Raw genomic sequence first — 23,097 nt, 5'->3', positions numbered from 1 at the left:
GAGAAATGGAACGCAGAGAGAGGTTAAGTGACTTGCCAAAATCTCAGAGAGTACTTCTATACAGCAGAGATATTTCAGGATACCTTAGTATACTACCCTACATCTTAAAAACATGCCCACCATTTTGACAGTGCCAAATTTCAAAACAGCCTATTTCAAAACAGGCTTGAAATAATTATTTTGAGTTTTGAGTGCTGTGTAGATGCACCCAGAGAGAACCAGTGGCAAAATTTGGAACTGACCTCAAGAGACCTAATTCCCAGTATACTATTCCTGTAGTTTCCCTCCTTTTCCATACCAAGACTTCCATATTCCCCTTCCCCAACAAGTGTTTGTTTTATTACTCCTGTGTGGGTTGCAATTTTCACATTAACAACGCTATTCTATTAACTTAATCATTAAACAGCATTGCTTCTGAAATGTCAGTTTCTTTAGCCCTCTTCTGAAGGACAGCAAGCTCACCATCCATTCTGCCCACTTTTTAAAAAATGTGTTGTAGACATGGACACAATTTTGGAATAGCCCAAAGTCATGTCAATTTCTCGATCACAAACTTGGACTCATCAAGGTAATCTGCTTCCCTACCCACTTGAATTAATCCAGTTAATCAAGAATATTTCCCCTCCCTCCCCCAGCAGCGATGTGATGGCTTTTCAAAGGCCACCCACTTTCTTTACATCTTAACAGCATTGACAGTTTGCTTGGATCACTGGAAAAGCCATTCTAGTGATGGCTGGTCTCTTTCTAAAAAAGCAGAACACACTTCCTACAACTTGTTTGGAAGTAAATTTGCCTGCATGTAAAAACTGGAAAAATTTCTTCTACATACTGCAGTATTCCATGAACTGAGTTTTGCTGCAGAATTGTGATAAACACCATCCATTTTCAGTCATGTACATGACTGAAAAAAAGATTTTCAATAACCATAAAGACTTTTTTATCCATTTAGACTAGCTATCAGAACTACAGTGAAATTCAGATTCCCAAGAATCCTAATATAATAGTTATACATGCCCTAAATCCACAAAGCCCCTGCCTTACATAGCAAACAGCTTAAGGATGTGCTTCACTTTAAGCATAGGCTTACATCTCATTGACATCATTAATTACATAAATGGGACTTAAACACATGCTTAAAGATAAGCACAGGCTTAATTGTTTTGCTGATCAAGGGCCAAATACTGTTTAAATCCATTGATAGTAAAAGCCCAAAGGCAGAACTCTCATGCAATTTTAGATTGGAAGTTCTATACAAAAAATAGCATTGAACTGTGTTTTTCTCTGTCACTGAATTTTTGGTGCCAATAAGAGGCAATAAAATTGATGAAGTATCTCTACATCTATACATTATCTTTTCTCCAGTGAACTAATCGGAGAACCTTGGAAGTGTATCTAACAAATAGTCATTCATGACTGCAAAAATAATACATGGCTAAGGTCAAAGAGATCATTTTCAGACTACATCATCAAAATCCCTTGGCATCCTTTCAAACATTTTTAAATCATATTTTAAAAGTTAATCAGTGACTCAAGAGTAGCATGCTAGTTCCAGCCATCCAAGGAGATAGTCCATAATCTCTTTAGAGATATACAAGTAAAACAGTGTTGAACTGCAAGATTATTGTCTGCGATTGTCTATACTGATTCCGAAACAAAATTGCATTTGATAGTATGAACATATTAAGCTTGTGTTTATTGCACAGTTTTCAGAACCCTTGATTCAATTGTTCTTTGTTGATCAGATTTGGTGCTGACAATTTTAAAATAATGAGTCTACCGCCTAATATCACAGACAAATTGTAAAAAAGCCAAGGATCACTTTTCCAGCTTTGAGCAAGGAGACCAACTCAGTGCTCTTGGATGACTTACTCTATTAAAGTGAACTGATATTTTAACTGACTTTAAAAGGAGTAGGACTGAAGCCATTGCCAAGCCTCAAACCTCTGCAATATCATGTATTAAGGGAGCAGATCCTCAGTGGGTGCTAATGTTTATAACTCCATTAAGGAAAATAGATCTATATGGCAATTTACAACGCCAGTTTCAAGGGAATGGTAAAGCTGGTCATGCTTAAGTGTTGGTGGGGAGAGAAAGGCAAGGATGGGAAGCTTCAGTAGGAATGTATAAAATAAAATGAACAAAGGGAGTCTATTTTACATGCTACTAAAGCAAGATGAGTGCCATTCTGCTCAAAGAGACATATGATATAAGAGGATGGCATTGGAGTGGGCAGCATATTACTAGACCCAAAAGTAGTATATACTGTGGGCAGCTGGCTCTATCTGACATTGAGTTTGTTTGGTAAGACAGCCAGGTTAAGTCTATACTGCAACACTATTTTGGGATACCAGAGTACCCCAAAATAGTTATCTTGTGCCTTCAAAGCAAGTCCATTACTTTGGGCTTGCTATTCTGACATCCCCGTAAGCCTCATTCTACAAGGAGTAAGGGACGATTCAGAATAGTGCTTTATTCCAAAATTTGGTGCTGTGTAGACAGTACAAAATGACAAAATAAGCTATTTTGCAATTACATCAGAATAAGATACGCAATTTGAGTAGCTCAAATTCTGTATCTTATTTCGAGTTGCAGTGCAGTGTAGACATGCCCCCAATGAAAGGTGCACATGGAAGCCCCCAAAATCACAAGCCTACAGGCATTCTCTGACAAAACCACCCATGTGCTCAAAACCAGCAACTTGTAGGTGATAAAAGACACACACAGCAGGAGTAAATATAAACTGGGTTGGTGTATTTAGCAGGGTAATTAGAGAGCCATTATTGGGCCAAGACTGAAACCAAGACTGCCCACCTAGGATGATTTAAAATAAAGGGTAAATGCAAAAGGAGCTTGAGTTTCATTCTGCAGGATGTGCGGGAGGGGAATGAATGGTACAACTATGCTTCTGTATAGTATAGATGAGTTTCTGCTACAATAAACATTATCTGTAACCAAAGACTCTAGTCTCTGTGTGTTCCTGTGAGTGGGCTTCCCAATCTATAGTTATCTTAACCTGCTGCCACCCACAAAATAACACTGATTACCATTTCCTTCTTCCATAATGGAAACATGTATGTTTCAGTTTCTTTGACAAGTGGTAATAACTAAAAAATTCATTAAAATGGGCTTTGTCTGTAAATTTAAAAATATAAATATTTCAAAGGCTAATCTATTTGAACTATCTGCCTTAGAAGATGGAAGCATGTTTTACTGATATGACAAAAAGTACAATACATGGATTAATACCAAGTTCTTAGTATTTTAACTGTTCTCAATACATATTCAATGTTTCTAAACCAGATTTCAGCACTGTAAATTCTCATCTATGCAGATGTTCTACTTTTGCCATTCTGCTTCTGTAATCCTCAAAGTTTTCCTGGCATGTTTTTCAATCCCAGTGAATCTTGTTGAAAGGATGAAGTTTTTGAAGGAATTTTCCTGATGTAATGGGGCTGTGGGAAGCAAATCTTCAAGCTGGAACCTTCAAAAATCAATTGTATGATGGCAAATACTGTATATTGTAGCTATCATGAGTTTGGTATTAATCGCTGATAGTGGCAAAATGGACAACCCTCAAGACATAAACACTCAGATATGATTTGGATACATATGCAATGAATCTCTAAACATGATTTTGAAATCTCATGAGTGGAGGGGTCGAAGGAAATTCAAATCCCGGGCTTCATTTGCAAGTGCGGTATGCCTATATTACCCTCCTAGTTCGCACTAGGAGGGTAGTGTAGACATACCCCTACTTAGCAGTTGTCCATTTAATCCTGACCTCAGAAATCACAACAAACTGAAGTCAGCATTTTTATTGGAGAAAATATTCACTTTACAGCTCTATGCAAAATATTTTGGCATTTTCAGTGTTACCTGTGATCCAGAAATGTAAGAGTGGTTGTAAAAGGGTTCACCATCTGGTTGGTATGGGCACTTATTCTGACCTGGAATTACCACTTGTAGGAGGACTTGCTGTAGATTTATTCTGAAGAGAGGCTTTTTTTTCTCAAGCTACAAGTGTTAGGGAGGTAGTTCTCCCGTTTCGGGGTTAGCCAAAGGAAAAACACAAGGTTGAGTAGTCTTATAGTCCACAAACAGTGCAGACTTACCTACTGTCTTTATAATGCTAACAAGACAACTGTCTACAATATGGTCTAGGTTTTTTATCCCTTGTCAGTCTAACCTTCTTCAGGTGCACCAGGCTGGCGCTGATTGTGAGAAGAGGAGCTGGCATACATTAGAGGTGGGGAGAAAACTCTTATATCTCATGGAGAATGTCACCCATCAGTAAACTTAAGGGCTACGTCTACACTGGCCCCTTCTCCAGAAGAGGCATGCTAATTTACAACTTTGGAATAGGGAAATCCACGGGGGATTTAAATAAACATGGTCGCCGCTTTTTTTCCGGCTTGGGGAAAAACCGGAAAAGAGCGTCTAGACTGGCGCGATCCTCCGGAATAAAGCCCTTTTCCTGAGGATCTCTTATTCCTACTTTATTCCTGAGGATCGCGCCAGTCTAGATGCTCTTTTCCCTATTCCAAAGTTGTAAATTAGCATGCCTCTCCCGGAGAAGGGGCCAGTGTAGACGTAGCCAAGATGACTGACATACTGAGGGTGTAGTCAATCAATGTGGCTCCTGTATAGGACTTTACTTTTCTCTATATTCTTTTGTATACACCAAATGAAACTTCATAACTCGGTTGTGGGTGTATGTGTGTGTGGGTGTGTGTGTACTCTTTTATTGAATTTGTTTCACATTTGAGCATTCCCTAGAACAATGGGGACACTGTGCTAATACAAATAATAATTTAAAGGGGGCATAAAGTGGGTATAAATTGAATTTACGTTCACATTAAGCACATTTTACAATGCTAGAATGATGTAAAGGGGCCTCAATCTAAATGAGAATTAAATTCAAACTATGGGAATCTAGCTAAGTGCTGTAAAAAACTTGGTCATCTGAGCAATACCACTGAAGTCAATGGGACTACTCACATGAAGAAGGATTATTCACATGAGTAAGGATTACAAAATTGGGGTCTTTTTGTGTGTGCTTGAAAAAAAACCTCCCTTCTTACTTCCTCTAACCCATTTTCTTCTGGAGCAGATGAGGCAGAATACATGATAAGGTTAATAATATATCTCTGTACAATCTTTTACAATTTTTGTAAGATGACGTGAAAGTAAAATAGATTTAGGATTCCACTTTCATTGTGTTTTATTATGTGCATTATATTTCAATTATTTTTTGATGAGAGGCTTAGTCATATTGCTATTTTCTCTCAAGTACTTCAGCATGATGCAAAGATCCTTCAATATTGACAGAGTAGCAAAACAAAACCTCTTCTAGCAAGGAGACTAAGATTCACACAAGCCTTGCTTCTCGAATGCTTTACGCTTGTCATCATCTAGCAAATTCTTGTTTACAACATCTCTCTTTTGTTTTCTTTGTGGAAGCACCCCATGGAATGCAGTGAAGTGAACCCTAAAGATTCAGCTAGAGACTGGCAAAAGTATCTGGCATACTCTTCTTTTTACCCTCTTTGGCTAAGCCTGCCACCAGGGACTTCATTTATGAGGTACATATGTGCGTGTCTTGCTTTCTTTCTCCCTTGCTCTAGCACTGTAAGATTTCAAAATACAAGATGCAGAAACTGAAAGCAGCCACTCTGGAGACTGGTCCTCATTCTATCTATTTATCCTTCTAAAAGAAAGATGATCCTCCAGGAAAAAACAAACAAACAATAAATTCCCCTACAAGACAAATTTACACAATTAGCACTGGTAAACGGCAATGAGCCAACATGTTTGCCATTATAATTCCCCATGCAATGTGACAACATAAAGGCTCAAGATTTACTGAGCATATCTTATAATAGTACCAAAGAGAGCAACAGAATTTGTTGGTGGTTATGGTACTAAGATCAAGATTCATTAATGTATGTATGACTTAGTGTAAATACCACTAGGTGATTTGAACCTGGGCTCTCTAGTACATAGGGTAGGGCCCTCTCTACTTAGCTTGGGATGTAGAGCTCTCTTGTTCTTAATTCTTGCTGTAAGTGGTCTAAGTGCCACTACATAGGATAGTGAACCACATTAGGTGTCTGGGTTACATACTTACCCTAGCACATCCTGAGCTTCAGCGACCCAGTTGAAATCCTACACAAGCCCGTACTTGTAACCACCAGAAAGGGGATTTGAACCTGGGACCTAAGTGTAGGATCCTCTAGAGCTTAAGCTATAAAACCAGCTGGCTCTCAGCTTGGGATGTAGAGCTCCTTTGTTCTTATCTCTCGCTGTAAATGGTCTAAATGCCACTACATAGGAGAGTGAACCACACTAGGGGTGCATCTACACTGCAGCATTGTTTAGAGATAAATAACGTTGTTTCAAAATAACAATGTGAGCGCCTACATAGCCATTATTTTGAAATAATATCAAAATAACAGACGGCTTATTCTAAAATCAGTAAACCCCATTCTACGAAGAATAATGCCTATTCTGAAATAGCTATTTCGAAATAAGACGTGTAGACACTCCACTGCTGCTATTTTGAAATAACACCCCACCAGGGCCATTCCAAGTTATTTCTCCCCATTGCCTCCTGGGGCTCTAAATCGAGATAGCATATCTACATCACGGAAGCCTGCCTTTGACTAATTTTGAGGCTTCCCTGCAGTGTAGACGTGCTATTTTGAAATAAGCTGTTTTGGAATAACTATTCCAGAATAGCTTATTTCAAAATAAGCATGCAGTGTAGATGTACCCTAGGTGTGTGGGATACATGAGAAACATAGGATTTCCCATACCGGATCCAACCCAAGATCCATTTAGTTATGTACATTGTCACTGACAGTGACCATTACCAGTGAGTGCAGAGGAAGATATAAGAACCCCACAATAGTCAAATATGGAACAGTTAGTCAAGATAACAATTATAGATTGACTTAAGCCCTGTGGGATAGGAGCTAATATCTCCTTCTGACTTTTTGTTCTCTTTAATTGTGACAATGGTTTTGAAGTTCCTAACTTTTCATTTAATTGACACTCATTTCTCATTGGGACATTTAATTAAATTAACAGTGGAAAATTCAAAGAGCAGTAACACACAACATTTCATTAAACAGTGAATCTCCTTGCCATAGGAAGTTGTTGAGGCCAAGAACTTTTAAAAGGGATTGGCATTATATAAGGATATCAACAAGTTACTATTATATGGAGGAGAAAGAATGTTAAAAAAGGATGGTACATATTTTGTGTTTAAATATATGGAGGGGAAGAAAGAAAAAAAATCTTGAAGGTAATACCTTAGACCACCATATTAAGAGTTACAGATGATAAGGGAATTGGATCCCAGAGAGCAAAAAGAAGGGGAGGCAGCAGCGAGACAGAAATTGTGGAAGAAAAGCATTTTGACAGATAACTATCCATGTCAATGAAGGACTTGTATCATTCTGAACTGACAATTCATCAGGATCAGATTTTTTTTCTCTGTATTAAATTCTGAAAATTCACACGTTTTATCTCCCCAACAAGGGGCAGGAGAAACTTAGATCTAAGCATCCATTTCATACTATTAATTCAGATCTGTTCTTAGTAAACATAGAACTTAAATTATTGTAATCACCAACTTAAAATTAAGCATTTCCATAAATATTTTTCTGGACTGTGGCCTTAATAACAAAGGTCTTGAATAAAGAGCCAAACCTCGGCTAAAATGGAGTTCTAAGACAAAGAACAGAGTGTTGGAACTCATAACATATACTGTTGAAAATAAGAAGTTTATAAATAGAACAGTGTTTTAATGTGAATTTTAGAATTACTTTGCTCGGTTGTCATATAATTAGTTACACCTAGTTGGGATGCCTCCTATTTTTTCTTTTTTTTAAACGATATTGAGCACTCATACATTAAGAACCTTTAACTCCTAAATATCTGATTTCCCACTTGCTACTAACAAATGAAAAATGACTTTGTTTTCACCAAAGATTTATTGAAGCACTGACCCCAAAAATCAAACCATCTGTGGAAAGAATTAATACACAATGAGGGTGAAAATTCTCAGTGCTGTGTCTGCAAGAATATGTTTTCTAGTTTGGTGTTTGGATACACATTGTCCCTTGGGTGCACAGACAATACTGGCACACATGAACTATCTCACATAACAGAGTTTTCAGCAAAGAAATTTTTCAAAATAAGCATCGGAATATATGGGGGAGAATAAAGTGTGAGGGAAAACGGTAAAGGGGATAATAACTGCAAATGACTTTTTTTGATGAATTGATCATTAGGTTACTGGCTGTAGGAAACACAGAAAAGATGAATATTAAACTTAGTCTTGAAATAAGGGTGGCAAAAACATGGCTGTGATTGTAGGTGAAAGTTTCAATTAAATTAGGGAAATAGAATTGTCTAGCTAAGAAGATGACAAAACTTACAGGGGAAAGGATGGACTTGTAGTGGAGGATTTACAGGATTTATGTCAGATTTTCCAGTATGAGAGCAGGAGAGGAGAAAGCTAATGTTGGTCTCAAGCCAGCAATGGAGTTGTCAGGATATATTTTGCAATGGAATTGAAAGGCAAAAGAGTCAAAAATGGAGGACAATGAAGTAAAGAAAAAAATCAACAGGCATGTCAATGAAAGCAAGGGAGGAGAGAGCTGAGAAAAATTGAGAAGTCACCAAAGATGATGATCTATACATCGTAGAAAGGCTGAGTGGTACTGTATAAGTGGGTAATGGGGTAATATTCACATATTGATGGGTAATATTCAAAGAGAACGGGATGGTTGCAGAGGAGGAACTCAACAGCAAAGATATCATAAGTGATTAATACTTTTGATATGTAAGAGAGTTGAAACAGGACTAGAGGTCACATACAGGTGAGGACAAGGAAACATGAAGTGAAAGGGTAGGATGAGTCAGCCACATGAAAGAGGAATGATTTGAAGAAAGAATGAAAGAGAGAGCGAGAGCAAGAGCAAGAGAGCAATTAAAATCAAATAAGGCTTCTGAGGGGGAGTTAGGTGGATGGTAGATGACAACAACCATGCAGGGGAGAAAACAGAAGATTCAGATCAGCGCTGTTCAAAAAAAAAAGGAAAAAAAGTGGGAAGAGGGAGAACTGATTTGAGGCTGAAGAGAGACTACATAGTCATGCAGACTCCTGGCACACTGTGAAGTTGTGCCCCATAAGGGCTCCCGCTATTTCAGAATGAAGGAGGATTTTGTGAATGCATGGTGGGAGGTGTTCTCAGGTATGGCCAGTGGATTCTTAACTAAATAGATCCATTGGCAAATCCCTCAAATTAAGGGGACAGTTAGCCAGGAATCACAGAGGTTATTTCAGCCTCTGGTTTCGACTTTGAAGAAGTCCAGATTGGAAGATTTTATTGTCTCTAAACTTCCATGGAACACCTCTCATGGAGCCAGTTGTCTTTGACTTTGAACAGGAAGGAGGATTTGGGCCATAATAAATAAACAAATAGTCTGGTAGCACTTAAAGACTAATAAAAGATGTAGATGGTATCATGAGCTTTCGTCGGCACAGCCCACCAGACTATTTGTTGTTTTTTTAAGTTTATTTTGTATGGACTAACTCGGCTACCCATGAAGCCAATAAATTAACAAAAACCCACCAATTTAAATACAAAAATGCTATTAAATATAAGATTAACACAGATTACAGATAACTATGAACATTCTATGAAACAGAATATAACCCCACATTTCTTGAATTTGGATAATGTTATGTGTGCTATAACACAAATAGGTGTAGTTCCTCCACTGTCTTCAATTTGGATTCTGTGCTCTGATCACCTTTCAGTCAGCCTTTATGTAGAAGAAAATTGGAAATTCCAACTCATGAAGTATTTCTGTCAGATTTTAATCTGGATCTTCCAATCCATCACCTTCAAATCTCTGTGCATGTATTAATATATGATATAAACATTGGTATATTTACTTAATCTTTTCTCCTACAGTTGTGCCTTCCTGCTTTCTTCAAATACGAAAGTGAAAGAAACTATTTCAAGTATTTTATGAGAAGGAATGTCATGAGTTTCTTTCATGAGGTGAATGTTTGTAATAAATAGGATTCAATTTATCTGACTTACAAATCAGTTTTTAAATATGTAAATGATAATTACAGCGATTATCTCTCACTCAGTGTTTTGCATGCTTAGCAGATGCACAAGAGAATTAATGACAGACACATCAAATGTTAAATTTTCTATTTTATTTTCCCTCTATTTGAATTGTTTTTCAGTGTTCATTGTCAAGTGTCTATACTGAAAGCTATAAATACATATATTTATATCTTGATAATTGAAATGATTTTCTTTGCATTAGTTTCCTATCAAAAACAAACAATATCTTATTTGTTTCATGTTCAACCAACTCTTTTTTCTAATTTAACATTCCAGTCATTGGAACTAGGGTTGCCAGTTTTAGTTGGACATGTTCCTGGAGGTAACATGACATAATTTTTAATTAAAGACAACTCTTTAACTCCTAGAGACTCCAGGACAATCCTGGATGGTTGGCAACCTTAAATGGAACCCATGTGCTTTGGTTACTGGTCACTGGCAGGAGGACATAATAATTAATCTGGAGATCAAATTCTACTGATTAATCTGATTTCCATTTAAAGCAGAGAACTATGCCCACCACAACAACAGTACTATTGTGCAGTTTACCAAACTCATACACCTTGGTCATTCTCTATGTATAGCTCTTTATGTTTTAATAAAGGAAAGCCAATTAGGAGTAAACTGATTGCTAAGAACATAATCAGGGTCATTTCTTGGTAACAAATCAATCAACAAATGCTAAGTATATGTGCTGTTGTAGGCTTGGATTAATGTATTAGTAATTAAAAGGAAATGCAAATCAAATATCTAGCCTAATTGTAGCCAAAAGGCACAAATGCCTTTTTGTTGACCGACAAGACAATGCTATTTAGCTCAGTGTGTTAAGAATTCTTATAAATTACTACAGGTGTCAATGGACCTAATAACATTTTCAGGTCTCTCTTTTAATGAAATAATGGAAAAGATATTTTAAGTTTCTTAAAAATTCAACATGGTTTTGATGTTTTTATATATGTATAAATTGCCTGTAAAATAAACTATGGTGATATGGAATCATATTTGAATTGACATTTTATGTGATGTGCAGTAAAACAACTTTTTTCTTTGTCGTGATCCTTAGCTGCCCTGAACACAATAGTTTTCTTTTCTTTTTTTCCCCCTGCAGGCTGAGATTTGTTTTTGACCAAAATTTCTAATACTTCTGTGTAATTGCAGCAATTTGACACAAAATAAATGAATAAATCCAAAATGAAAAGTGTGAGTATAGCTGGCTGTCAAGAAGTAATGTAAAAGTTCAACTGGCAGGAAAAGCCACCTTCCCAGAGGCTACATGGTAGAAAAGAATGAGCTCAGACTTTTAAATTCTGCTCTCTTCACTGAAACCATAGAAAGCCTTTATACATGTAGTAGTTTACCAATATCAGTTAGGATTCGATTCACAGAGTAGGAAAGCAAGGATTAAAGCCACGGAAAGGCCTAGAAGGTCAGCCATTCCATCTCCCTGTCAATGCAGAATTGTTTCCATTTTCTAGTGTTTTGTACAATCTACTTTTAAAAATGTCCAATACAGTATGTGGTTTCTGGCATATCCTGGTTGTAGGAGATGATTTCACGGCCTGAGAAACCTCACTGTCAGGAAGTATTTCCTGATATTCACACTATGATTTCCTTTCCTAATTAAATCCTTTTGTTCTTAGATATTTAATCCTTTGTATCACTTTAAATATTTCCCCTACCTCCTTGGTATTAGCACCTTTTAGGTATTAGACCGTTATCTTGTCTGCACCCAGCTTTTTCAAGGTACACATGTTTAGCTGTTTCAACCTGCCCACTACATCTATAATTCCCCTATCTACAGCCAGTCGATTGCTCTTTTTTTGTCCTCTCTGAATTCTTTCCAATTTGTTGATATCTTTTTGTAAGAATGATATTCACAAATGAACACAATATTCTGGGTGGATTTAGGCCCAGATCCATATACTGAGTGATGAAGCAGATACTTTTGCATTTGCTGGACTTGTTTAATTCTGATATCATATTGTAATCTCACATTTACGCAGCTGGACATCTTCATCCCAGGTGTGGCTTAACATTGCTCTTTCCAGTGCTTAGCTTTGTTATTCAGTATATGGTTTAGATCTTATTTTTCCCCTCCCCAGATATATGAGCTTGCATTCATCTACCTGTGTCATTAATTTTCTACTTTTCCCATTAATGTTCAAAAAAATCTGTATCTCCTTTCAGATCTTTAATAAATAGAAAAAGTAATATTTTAATCCCAAGCTTGATTTGCAATTCCAAATGCCTACATTTGCAGCCCTATTCCGAAATAGGCTGCAAGTGTAGACATACCCTTAGGGTATATCTCCATAGCAGGGCAAAAGTTGAATTAAGCTACGCAACTTCAGCTATGTCAATGGTGTAGCTGAAGTCAAAATAGTTTAATTCAGATTTTGGTACTATCTACACAGCAGGAAGTCGAAGGAAGAACACACTCCTTCAGCTTCCCTTACTCCTCAAGAAATGAGGGTTACCATGAATCAGAGTAAGAAGTCCTCCATCTTGACAGTATTTTGAATAATGGTGTGCTGTGTGGATTCACTCTTTGTTATTTTGGAAAAATGTCAGTTATTCTAAAATAACACTGCTGTGTAGACATGGAAAAGAAAAGAAAAGAAAAGAAAAGAAAAGAAAAGAAAAGAAAAGAAAAGAAATGATCAGCCAACAACTGTCATAGAAGTTCAGCACAAATTGTTAGCTAGACAAAATTATAATAATAACTGAAAAGAAGGTCTTATGGTGGGAAATATTGGGCATTATATTAAGTGATGCTACCAGACCCATCTATAATATTAGCCTCTTTGCTCACTTCTCTGCATAGTAATTATGTTTCCATAAATTGCCATAACTATTTTTATGTTCAGTATTCATTCTAAATACTCAATTACCTGGTAGATTGAATTGACTCAGGAATGAGCCATTTCAGTTTATTGTGTAAATAATGCCTCTTTTTAAAAAGAAGACTGAATATGTACTCAACTTGTAGAGCAGAATGGCTCTAGAGGAGCTGTCTTGGTTGATCAGCTACATAATAGAGTACACGTAGTAAAAAGCCACATAATTACATATTAATATATGGCTCTTGTCAGTTTATATCAGATACTTAACATTATTTAATCACAGTTGTTTTTTCTTTTGTTGATTTGGGTTTTTTTTCTTATTTTCTGTAACAAGTCATGAACTTGTTCATAAAAGCTAAAGAAACAATCGTTCTTCAGGCCTGATTCTCTCTTTTCTCTTTTTATGACATATATAGGGATTCATTATGCTGAAATCAATGGAGTGACATTGGTATGAGAAGATAATCTGACTCACTACTTATGTTTCACATTTACTCTGATCAAAGGTTATGTCTATTTGGCTCCAAGATATTTTTTCTTGACATTTTAAAGAGTTTTATAATATATCCACACAGAAAATTATATTTCAGAAGTATTACTAACCATGTAATTAAACCATATTAACAAGGATTAATGTCCACAAATGTAAAATGCTGCTAATCAATATCATTAAATAGACTGACTCTTTTTTCCAACTCATTGTATCCAGAAGGTTTGTTGGCAAGGAGATATCTTACCACAAAAAAACTTTAAAGTGTGTGCAAAATTTAAGAGCCACTTCCACTTTAGTCAAAGAGAGGTGGAAAGTTATTAAAAACTCTTTGAAGAGGCCAAAGAGAAAGAACAGAGGACTCAATTTGTCTGACATCATACACTATCCTGTTACATAGGAGCTGTTTTGTGTGGAAAGCCTTTGCTGTTTTCCTAATACTGGTATGTTCCCACAGGTGTAGAGGAAATCACCTGAGAGATGGAGCATGGTGAGGTAACAGCAATTACATTGCATGGCACAATTATGTGGCATCATCTTCAATTAAAACCACAGGAAATGCAGAACTTAATAATGATCAAGTCAGCATTAGTTACTGTGGATTTCTTTTCTGCAATGTGAAAACCCTTTAGTGTGGGAAGTGTGGGAAGACAGGATATATAGAGAGTGAACTGTACTGCTTTGGGAGACAGGAGTGAGGCAAATAAGTACTAAATAAGGGTGTTCTTCAGCAGATATTCCTGTATCTGTGGGGTTTCCTCAAGTAGTAAGGAAACACATCTCCCAATTAAGTTATGATATCTTGGAGAAACTATGAAATGAAATATCAAATGTTTTCACAGTAACTGTAGTCCACTCCAATGAGATTTTGCTGTAGGAGCACATGACTTAACACTAATATTTTTAAAACAAATTAAACATTTTAGTGGCCAACTAATGAGAATGAGATCTGGATGCTCTTTACTTCCTGTGCTCTGTCAAAAAACTGGACCACACAAACTCAAGGAGTTTGCTGGAAGCAGTCCTATGTATCTTGTTAGAAATGATGTTCTATCATGTTTTTATGAAACATAAGATCTTTCTAATTTACATCAACTTTCCAAAGGTATATAAGAGCTGATCTCATCAAAGAGAAGCAAGTTGTTTTTAATCATGTAGATGTGAGAGCACTCTAGACTCTTATAACTGAAGAATCTCCAAAACTCTGCTTTTTTGTATGGTCTTACATAGGAAATATAATAGTTATAACTAGGATATCAATGTTTGAAACATTTTCTAAATGATACAAAACCCTAATGCTAAATTATGTGCCCTCTGAGGCACCATTTAGGCCACTCATAACTACCATTAAAACAAATTAGAGGAGTGAGATTTTTTTAAAATCTCTGATATATAAGAAAATCAGTTTGTGAGAAGAGGATTTCTTTAATGAGAATACATGGAATAATGTAAAAGTTATGAAATCCTTACTTTTTCTGATTTTATTTGTTCTTTCATTGCCATTTCTCACTTCCTATTTTTTGATTGTTATTGTGCTTTGTCTCCCATTGTCCCTTTTTATCTTATACAAAAGGGAATAAAAGGAGGGGGGGGATAGACATCATGTATTGCAAACTTAAAATATTTTTTAAAAATCACAATTTTAGAAAAAAATAGACATTTTTCTGCTTGTTGCCAAAAATGTATACCTTGAAGATTTTTGCTTTAAAGTTTTCAATTTAAAAAGTGAACATTAATTTTTGTTTAAATGAGAAATACTGATTTAGGCAAAAAGTTAATTTCTTCCCCCATCCCGCTTTATTAAGCAGCAATGTTTGCAAATGCAATGTTATTAAAGTTTTGTGAAGTTTTTCATACAGTCCATGTGTAAACAAGTACCATATAGCTCTCTTGCAAGCCAGCTCATGGCGGGGGGGGGGAGATTTGGTGGGGGCAGAGGGAAGGTGTTGTATATGTTACTGTGTTGTGTTTGATTTGAAATAATTGCAGTTTCCTTAAACATTTGGGCTATGTCTATGCTGGCGTGATCTTGCACCAGAGCTATGCAAATGAGGCTAAGTGTGGAATATCGCCGAGCTTCATTTGCATATCTAATGAGCCGCCATTTCTGCGGAAGAGGCTCTTGCGCAAGAAGGAAATAATAGGCATGACAGCATTGTGCAAGAGGGGTTTTCTTGCACAAGAAGGGGAAGTGTAGACAGCTCCTTCTTGCGCGAGAGCCTCTTATGCAAAAACGGCGGCTCATTAGATATGCAAATGAGGCTCGGCAATATTCCACGCTTAGCCTCATTTGCATAGCTCTGGCGCAAGATTGCGCCAGTGTAGACATAGCCTTGCAGTTCTTGGAAGAGAACAATGCCACCTGGCAAATTCCACACCTGGTTACAACAGATAGAAATAGGTACCATATGTCGTTGACTCAGGCTCATAGCCCAAGTGAAGAAATGTACCTAACAGAAAGGTGAAATATAAGACTATCTTGATAAAGGGCAGACACAATCACAAGAAAAGAAATGGTCAGATTCACATCTGAACAAATTAAATTTGATTATATTGGAAAAATCTGCATCCTGAGTTCCTGCTTTACTTTTCCATTTTTATATGTCCTGAATGGCCTAGTGGACTAGCAGTATTTCTTGTTGTGTCTTCCAAAAATGATCTTATTTTATTGAGACAACAAAAGACCATATCTTTTGAGCTGCCAGCAATCACTAGTGCTGGAAGTTCAGTAATGCAGATATGCTAAATGTTTCCAATGAAACCTTATCACTAAACTCAGTAAGTCAAGTGCTTAGGTACAAAGTTAAAACTCAGATCAAGTTCATCGTAAGGTTTGAGCTTCAGCTGGGCTGGCCTGGACTGGCTCAGCAAGGCTGTACGTTTGAATTATAATTCTATTTTATTTTATTGGCCAGCTGCCAATTTTATTTTGCTCCTGGGCCCAGTCAGCAGTTCTCTTGTGTTGTCATCCATGTCACTGGCCGAAGAGGGAGAATCATATGCAAACACACAGCTGGGCTTTTTCATTTGGCTGAAGAGTGGAAATTGAGAGTTCCTGTTGGCTGCCACTAACCCTGAGCTGTTGATGATAGCCAATGCCACCTGCAGTCTCCCTCCTCACCACTCTTGCTGCTTCTCAATCCTGCATGTAGGGAGATCCACTTGCCACTGTTGCATGCTAATCAGCCGCAATATGAAGGAGTTAGTATGAAGGAGTCTTTCTGTTGACCTGCTTAGGCTATGTATACACTCAATGGAAGATCGCAGCTGCCACGATTGAGCTTCTGGAGTTTGATTTAGTTAAGACTCACTAAATCAAACTCAGATAGAGTCCCTGCCAGTGGCCGGAACTCCTGCTTAGCAAGGAGTAAGGGAAGCTAATAGGATTTGTCTCCCACAGTGGAGATGGTGGGGAAATGCAAAACAAGATACATTGACTCCAGTTACATAATGAACATAGCTGGAGTTGTGTATCTTTTTTTTGACATTCCATATGAGTGTAGACCTAGCCAGGCTTCCAAGTACAGGAGAAGCAATTAACTAGGTAACATCCTGGAACCCTGTCAAGAAGATAATCCCAGGGGACATCTTAATCTGATATGTAGTGTCTTAAAGCTAATCTAGGGGAGGTTCCTAAGTCACACCAAGGTTTAGCCAAGCTAAGGACATCTGTCTCCTAAGGGAGAAGCACAGTTTATAAATGGAGAGAACATTTGCCTGCAACCCCTAATTTAAGTGCTGCATATATACATCGAGCTAACACAACTTCAGTTTGAAATAAGTATCTGATACAGTTTCTGGTTCAGGGTTGAAACCAAACAGCATCTGGATTTTTGTCTGGTTTCCAAATAAACCAATGTAAGAATCACTTTTGACTGGGTTTCACTTTACAGTACTGATTTTTCCAAACCTTGAATCTCGAAGTAAAACTTGAGTAGCTGCATATTAGAAATGAAAGAAAATGTTCCAAGGAACATCTGTGAAGCAAAACCAACTTTAATTCAGATCTAGTTTAAACAAGATTATAAATTGGTTTGTATGCAGGAACCCTACCAAGTGACTGATGTTGCATTTGATAGTCAGCAGATTAGTCACAATGAAAGAATAGCGTCACAAACAGTATATCATCACATCAGGGAACTACATCCTCATGGGAGCTGTTTAAAAATGTTCAAGTGCACCCTATAAAAAAAGCAACTATTCTTTGGCTTTTTCCTAGTTCTTTTTCTAAATCAGACCTTTTTTTTAAAGCAAATGTTGGGAGAATAATAGCAAATATTCCCAACCTTGGTCTTTATTCAAAAATTCACACCAGTTTGATGTCCAAGAGGGATGGTTGATAAAATTGAAGACCTCAGAAATAAAGGGTATGTCTACACCGCAGTGCTATTTCGGGATACTTCTAGTATCCTGAAATAGATTTTGAAATAACGGGCTTGCTATTCTGATGGGACCATAAATCTCATTCCATGAGGATTAAGGGACATTTTGTAATAGCTGTCTATTTCAAAATTTGGCACTGTGTAGACACAGCCAAATTACAAAATAAGTTATTTTGAAATTAACTCAAAATCAGCTATGCAATTTGTGTAGCTCAAATTGTGTAGCTTATTTTGAGCTAAGGGTACACTGTAGAGGCACCCAAAGAGAATATTTTCTACAAGGGCCAGAAGTGTCTTCAGAACTGACCAACACTATACATTGTGTTAGGATTTAAAGATGCATTGAGAGATTATAATACTTTTTATTCTTAAAAAGTTTGTATGAAGCTACCAAAGGGAAGAATCAAGCCATTACCTCATATAATAGCACGTTCAATATTTTTCTTGTTGTACTACTTGAGGGAGAAGCTTCTGTGAAAACTGAAGAAAGAAAGAAAGAAAGAAAGAAAGAAAGAAAGAAAGAAAGAAAGAAAGAAAGAAAGAAAGAAAGAAAGAAAGAAAGAAAGAAAGAAAGAAAGAAAGAAAGAAAGAAAAGCCATGCAGATTAGGTCCCAAACACATACTATTACCTGTAGAATGGGTTGTTAAGATCATTATAAGGACACCTGAGACTATTAACATTGCTGGCCTTCTGTTTGTATTTTGTATTAGTAGAATTCTATAGTAAAGCCAATGATTTTGTTATCAAGTTTATACATTACTAAAATAGCATTCAGGCTTCAAAGTACATCTTTAAAAACAATTACTTTAGGTATCATTACTCTCATACTAGCTGCACAGTCTGTTCCTTAGCTAGGGTTATGTGTTCTGTATTTAAAAAAAAAAAAACCTTTTTTATTCCAAATTGGAATAAAAAAATGTCAAGAACAAAAATTTCCACAGACTGAAGGTTTTTTTAAAAATCCTGTTTCAGAAGAACTGAAGTGAAATTTATCAAAAATTTCTGGCTGAATCAACTGTGATTTTTTTTACCAGCTCCACTATCATCTTTCTTTTATTGTTTTCTATTCATCTAGTTACATTTTGATTGCATGTCACAATCTTCAAGACATAAGTCTCAATTCTGACTTCAGGCACAGACTGGAGAAGGGAAAATGTAAGTTACCTGTTTCAGAACTCTGAAGTAACCCTGGGTAGGCATAGGACATCTGTTCCCTCCCCGTTCCAAAACAACAAAAGCTCTTTCCTTCTGGTTCCTAGAGGCTAATCATTTACTGCTGGCCTAGACCAGCTATTTCCTCTTCCTTTTCTTTCCACTGGTTGTGACTCCCAGTGAGTTGGGAGTGCAGACAAAGCACCTTCCATTTCCTGGCCCTCTGTGAAAGGGGATAACCCCTCATTCAACAGAGTGAGGTGCAGGAAGGACTCTGGGCTTAGCCAGGCTCATCATGACAGGCCTGCTGGACATGCTATAGTAGTAGGAAAGGCATAAAGGCAAGTCTCCTGAGCCCAGTAGGGGAGTGAGCAGAGAGTAACAGGCTGGCACTTACTGCTACAAAGGGATCAGAACTACGTAAGAAGGGCATTGTAATGATCTTGGAGTGCATTAATTAACAAGTTAGTGAATGAGAATGAAATAAAACTGTATAAAATAAACAGGAAAGCATCTCTGGTGAATTGCTGCACACAGCTGTGTTGTTCCCAATCTCTGCCTCAAAATTCTCACATTTTCAAACAAAGTTCCCTCTAAGCTGCATGGTTGTTTGAAACCGTGAAGCTGCCTATTAAGCCCTGTGCATGGATGCAGGGCTGTCACATACAGAGCTGCTGTGGCAAGAGAAGAGAACCTTCTCCCTCAGCCATGTCTGCTTCCTGCTTCTGAGGCCAGAGGAGCAGGGAGATGCCACAACTGGAGGAGAGACACACTCCTTTGGTCCCTACAGGGCAGCAGGGAGATGCTGTGGGCAAAGAAGAGGCACATTCCTCAGGCCCCAGCAGCAGGGAGCTGCAGGGGGAGAGACATGGTGCTCTGGACCAAGCAGCAGGGCTGGGTTAAGAAAGGAGATTTGGGGGCTTCAGTCCATAAAGACCCTGTGTTCTGGGCCAACCATTCTTGTCAGGAGCGGAGAGGTGGCTCTGCACACTGCCATTCAGTCTTGTGCAACACCTGTGCTCTTTATTTAAGGTCAGCTTTCCCACCACCAGTTTCCAATTACATTGGCTTTACTATTGCTTGGCCTAGCACAGGTCTGGTCAGCAACCGACTAGAAGTCTCTGAGCTGAGCTGAGCTGACCTGACCTCCCCCACTGTGTCTCCACCCTCTTTTCTCTCACTTCCTTCCAGCCTTATAGCTCCCGTTAATGAGGGTGGTACGTTTAGTAAGTTACCAGGCAAACATAATGATGTTCACCCAAAACCCAGTCCATTCTCCCTCATTGGGGCTGAGTAGCTGCCCTCTGCACATATCCCCACATACTTTTTTATAGTTATTGCTGAGTGACCATATGAGGCCATTGATTTTTATGTAGTACTCCCTGCTGATGGCAGAGATTCTGCTTGAAAGCAGTGGCATGATACTGCCTCTATTGGTGTCTTGAAGCAGATGTTTCAAAATGAAGAACAAATCTTCTACTGAAAACTTCTTCTTTAGTCCTGGCATCTGTTTGTGGTCAGTTTCTTGTTATCTAACAGCACAAAAAAATCCACTGAAATTCTGCCATTCCTGATTACTGTGCACTATATCTTCTATGACCCCTCTCTCCATAATCTGGATGCTCTTTTGCCCCTTTTTCCAGTCCTTTATTTTGAAAAATAACACTCCTTCATTTTTGAGTACAAAATCTCACGGGGGGAAATCCTGACCTCATTGAAGTTAACAGTAAAACTCCTGATCGCTTCTTCAGTGGAGTCAGGATTTTACCAATATTTAACTTTCTTAGAAATATTTCGGGAGATGTACATTGACTTTTGCTTTTCTTCTCTTCCTACATGAAACTTTCATTGATACTGTATTCTCATTTTTATTTCTTGAGCATCTACTCTTTCTTTGTATGTCTGTGTGGAGAGGTGGGAAAGTGTTTGTTCTTTCTTCATCCATTTGTTAATTTTTTTCTGAAAGCCCTCTTTAACAATCCCAACCCACCGCATTTTCATAACACCAACTGAATGACATCTTTGCCCTTCCACAGTATATTGTTTTGGCATTTGTTAAGCTTGAAGTTATTTTCAAAGGTGAAATCTGTTCCCCTTTTAACTAGCATTAAAACAAGCTAGGTGAAATATAGTTATTTCTCCAAGTCTAATGAAAAACACCAAATATAATCATAGTGTGATATTTTCATTATGGGTTAATTTTTTTTCCTGTGTAACCAGGGGTCTTCTTTTCAGCTCTATTTTTAGTGACAAGAGACCTTGCTGAGCATAATATGGTAAATGGCACTTTGAGTTCTAGTTCAGATGAAAAGATCTTGGGGTGGAAAATCATCATTACTGTGACAATAGTTCATTTCAAAACAGAAGAATTAGGAATATATACAATTTGTAATGGACATATTAATGTCATGCATATCTCTTCTATGTAAATCTGACAAATTATCATTAACTTTCAAAATAAAGTTAATAACTGATTCAAACTACATTGCTTGGACTACCCTTGGGACAATGCTGTAAATTTTGTTGAAAATAATCAGATGGGATTTATAATTATTAATAAATAATGTGAATAACATTGCTGCTATTATGGACAAGGGTCCCTTTGTGTTAGGCATTGGACTAACAACAATACATACATACACCAAAAGAAAAAGGTCTCTGTGGGAGATCGACCGCGTCCGTGCTCCCCCAACCCCCAAGTATCACCCCCTTTCTGTGTATGGAGTGCCTTTTAGTTTATTGAATTATGCGCTTTTACAATTTGCAGGAGGCGCTCGGCTGTCCCGTTGCTTGCCGGGGAAGGGGGTCCGGGCCCACCCTCGCTCCGAACCCCGACCCAGGGCCCTAAGGTCAGGACGCACGTTCCTGCCTAGCGGAGGGGGTTAAAAAAAACCCTAAACTCCCCCGCTCTCGGGGTCCACGCCCCCGCCCTGGGTCACTTCTTCCCCGGCAGTGAGCTGCCGCTAGCCTGGGGACCCCGGGTTAAGATTCACCCAGGGTCTCCAGTAGTCGGGTCCAGGAGGTCCTGGCTGTGACGTTCCTCTGCTGCAGGGTTCTCCTCCTTCCTCTGGCCTGTAGTCCCCTTTTGAATTTCCCGCCAGACGCGGGAGGATGACGCTTCCCCCAGCGTCATCACCCGGCGACGCCCCTGGGCGTTGCGCTGGTGACGTCACAGCCGACACCATCCCAGCTGACCTCCCGCCCCTGCCGGTGTGCTCCCCCGTGTTGTGGCCACGCTGGGGCACCCCTGCTCCCCGTGGAGACACCGGGGTTCTATGGAGGGGCGGGGCTACCCCGCCACAGTCTCTTACCCAGAAAACTTACAATCCTGTGTATAAATGACAGCAGGTAGATACAACAAACAGACAGGAGAGCACAATGTGACAATGAGACAAAACTTGTCAGGATGGAAATCAGTAGTCATAACATACCAGCTGCTTAATCTTGTGTTTTATTTTATTGCTCCCCCACAGGAAGGAGGGAGAAAATGAGAGAACAGAAGTGGGGAATGAGCCCTAGATTTGAGACCCTGGCAGTTTCAGAAGAGTTTCAGAGCCTAAAGAATGAATCTTCCGTTCCGAAAGGGAAAATATAAAAGACATAAAGAATTGTCTTCTCAATAACTCATGGAAGATGTCTTCCAGTCCTTTGTGTTGACCTTAGAGTTCAGAAAATTTCATGCTCTGAAAGATGCCAGGACAAGGTGTCCAGAGACGTTTGGGATTAGCTCTTCTATACTTGGTCAACTTAAGGGTAAATGGAGAAGGGAAAATGAGTCAAAGCCAGGACTTAGACCCCCCCAGATAAAAAATCACTTTTACATTAGCAGCATTCTGAACATCACTATCAGGAATATGATGAGATGAGGAATAGAAGGAAGCACCTGTAACTAACTAGGTTGAAATAATGGAAATAACAGAATTGCTGTGTAGATGCTCTCACAGTCGCCGAGTTAATCTGTAACTGGAAAAACTTAAAAACACAACAAATAGTCTTGCAGCACTTCAGCAACTAACAAAACATGTAAATGATATCATGAGCTTTCATGAGCATTAGCCTACTAAACCCAGAGTTG

The sequence above is a fragment of the Pelodiscus sinensis genome, chromosome 1, assembly GCF_052426305.1.
Source record: "Pelodiscus sinensis isolate ZL-2025 chromosome 1, ASM5242630v1, whole genome shotgun sequence".
Lineage (NCBI taxonomy): Eukaryota > Metazoa > Chordata > Testudines > Trionychidae > Pelodiscus > Pelodiscus sinensis.
The sequence above is the reverse complement of the archived record's forward strand: the minus strand, read 5'-3'. Positions refer to the sequence as shown.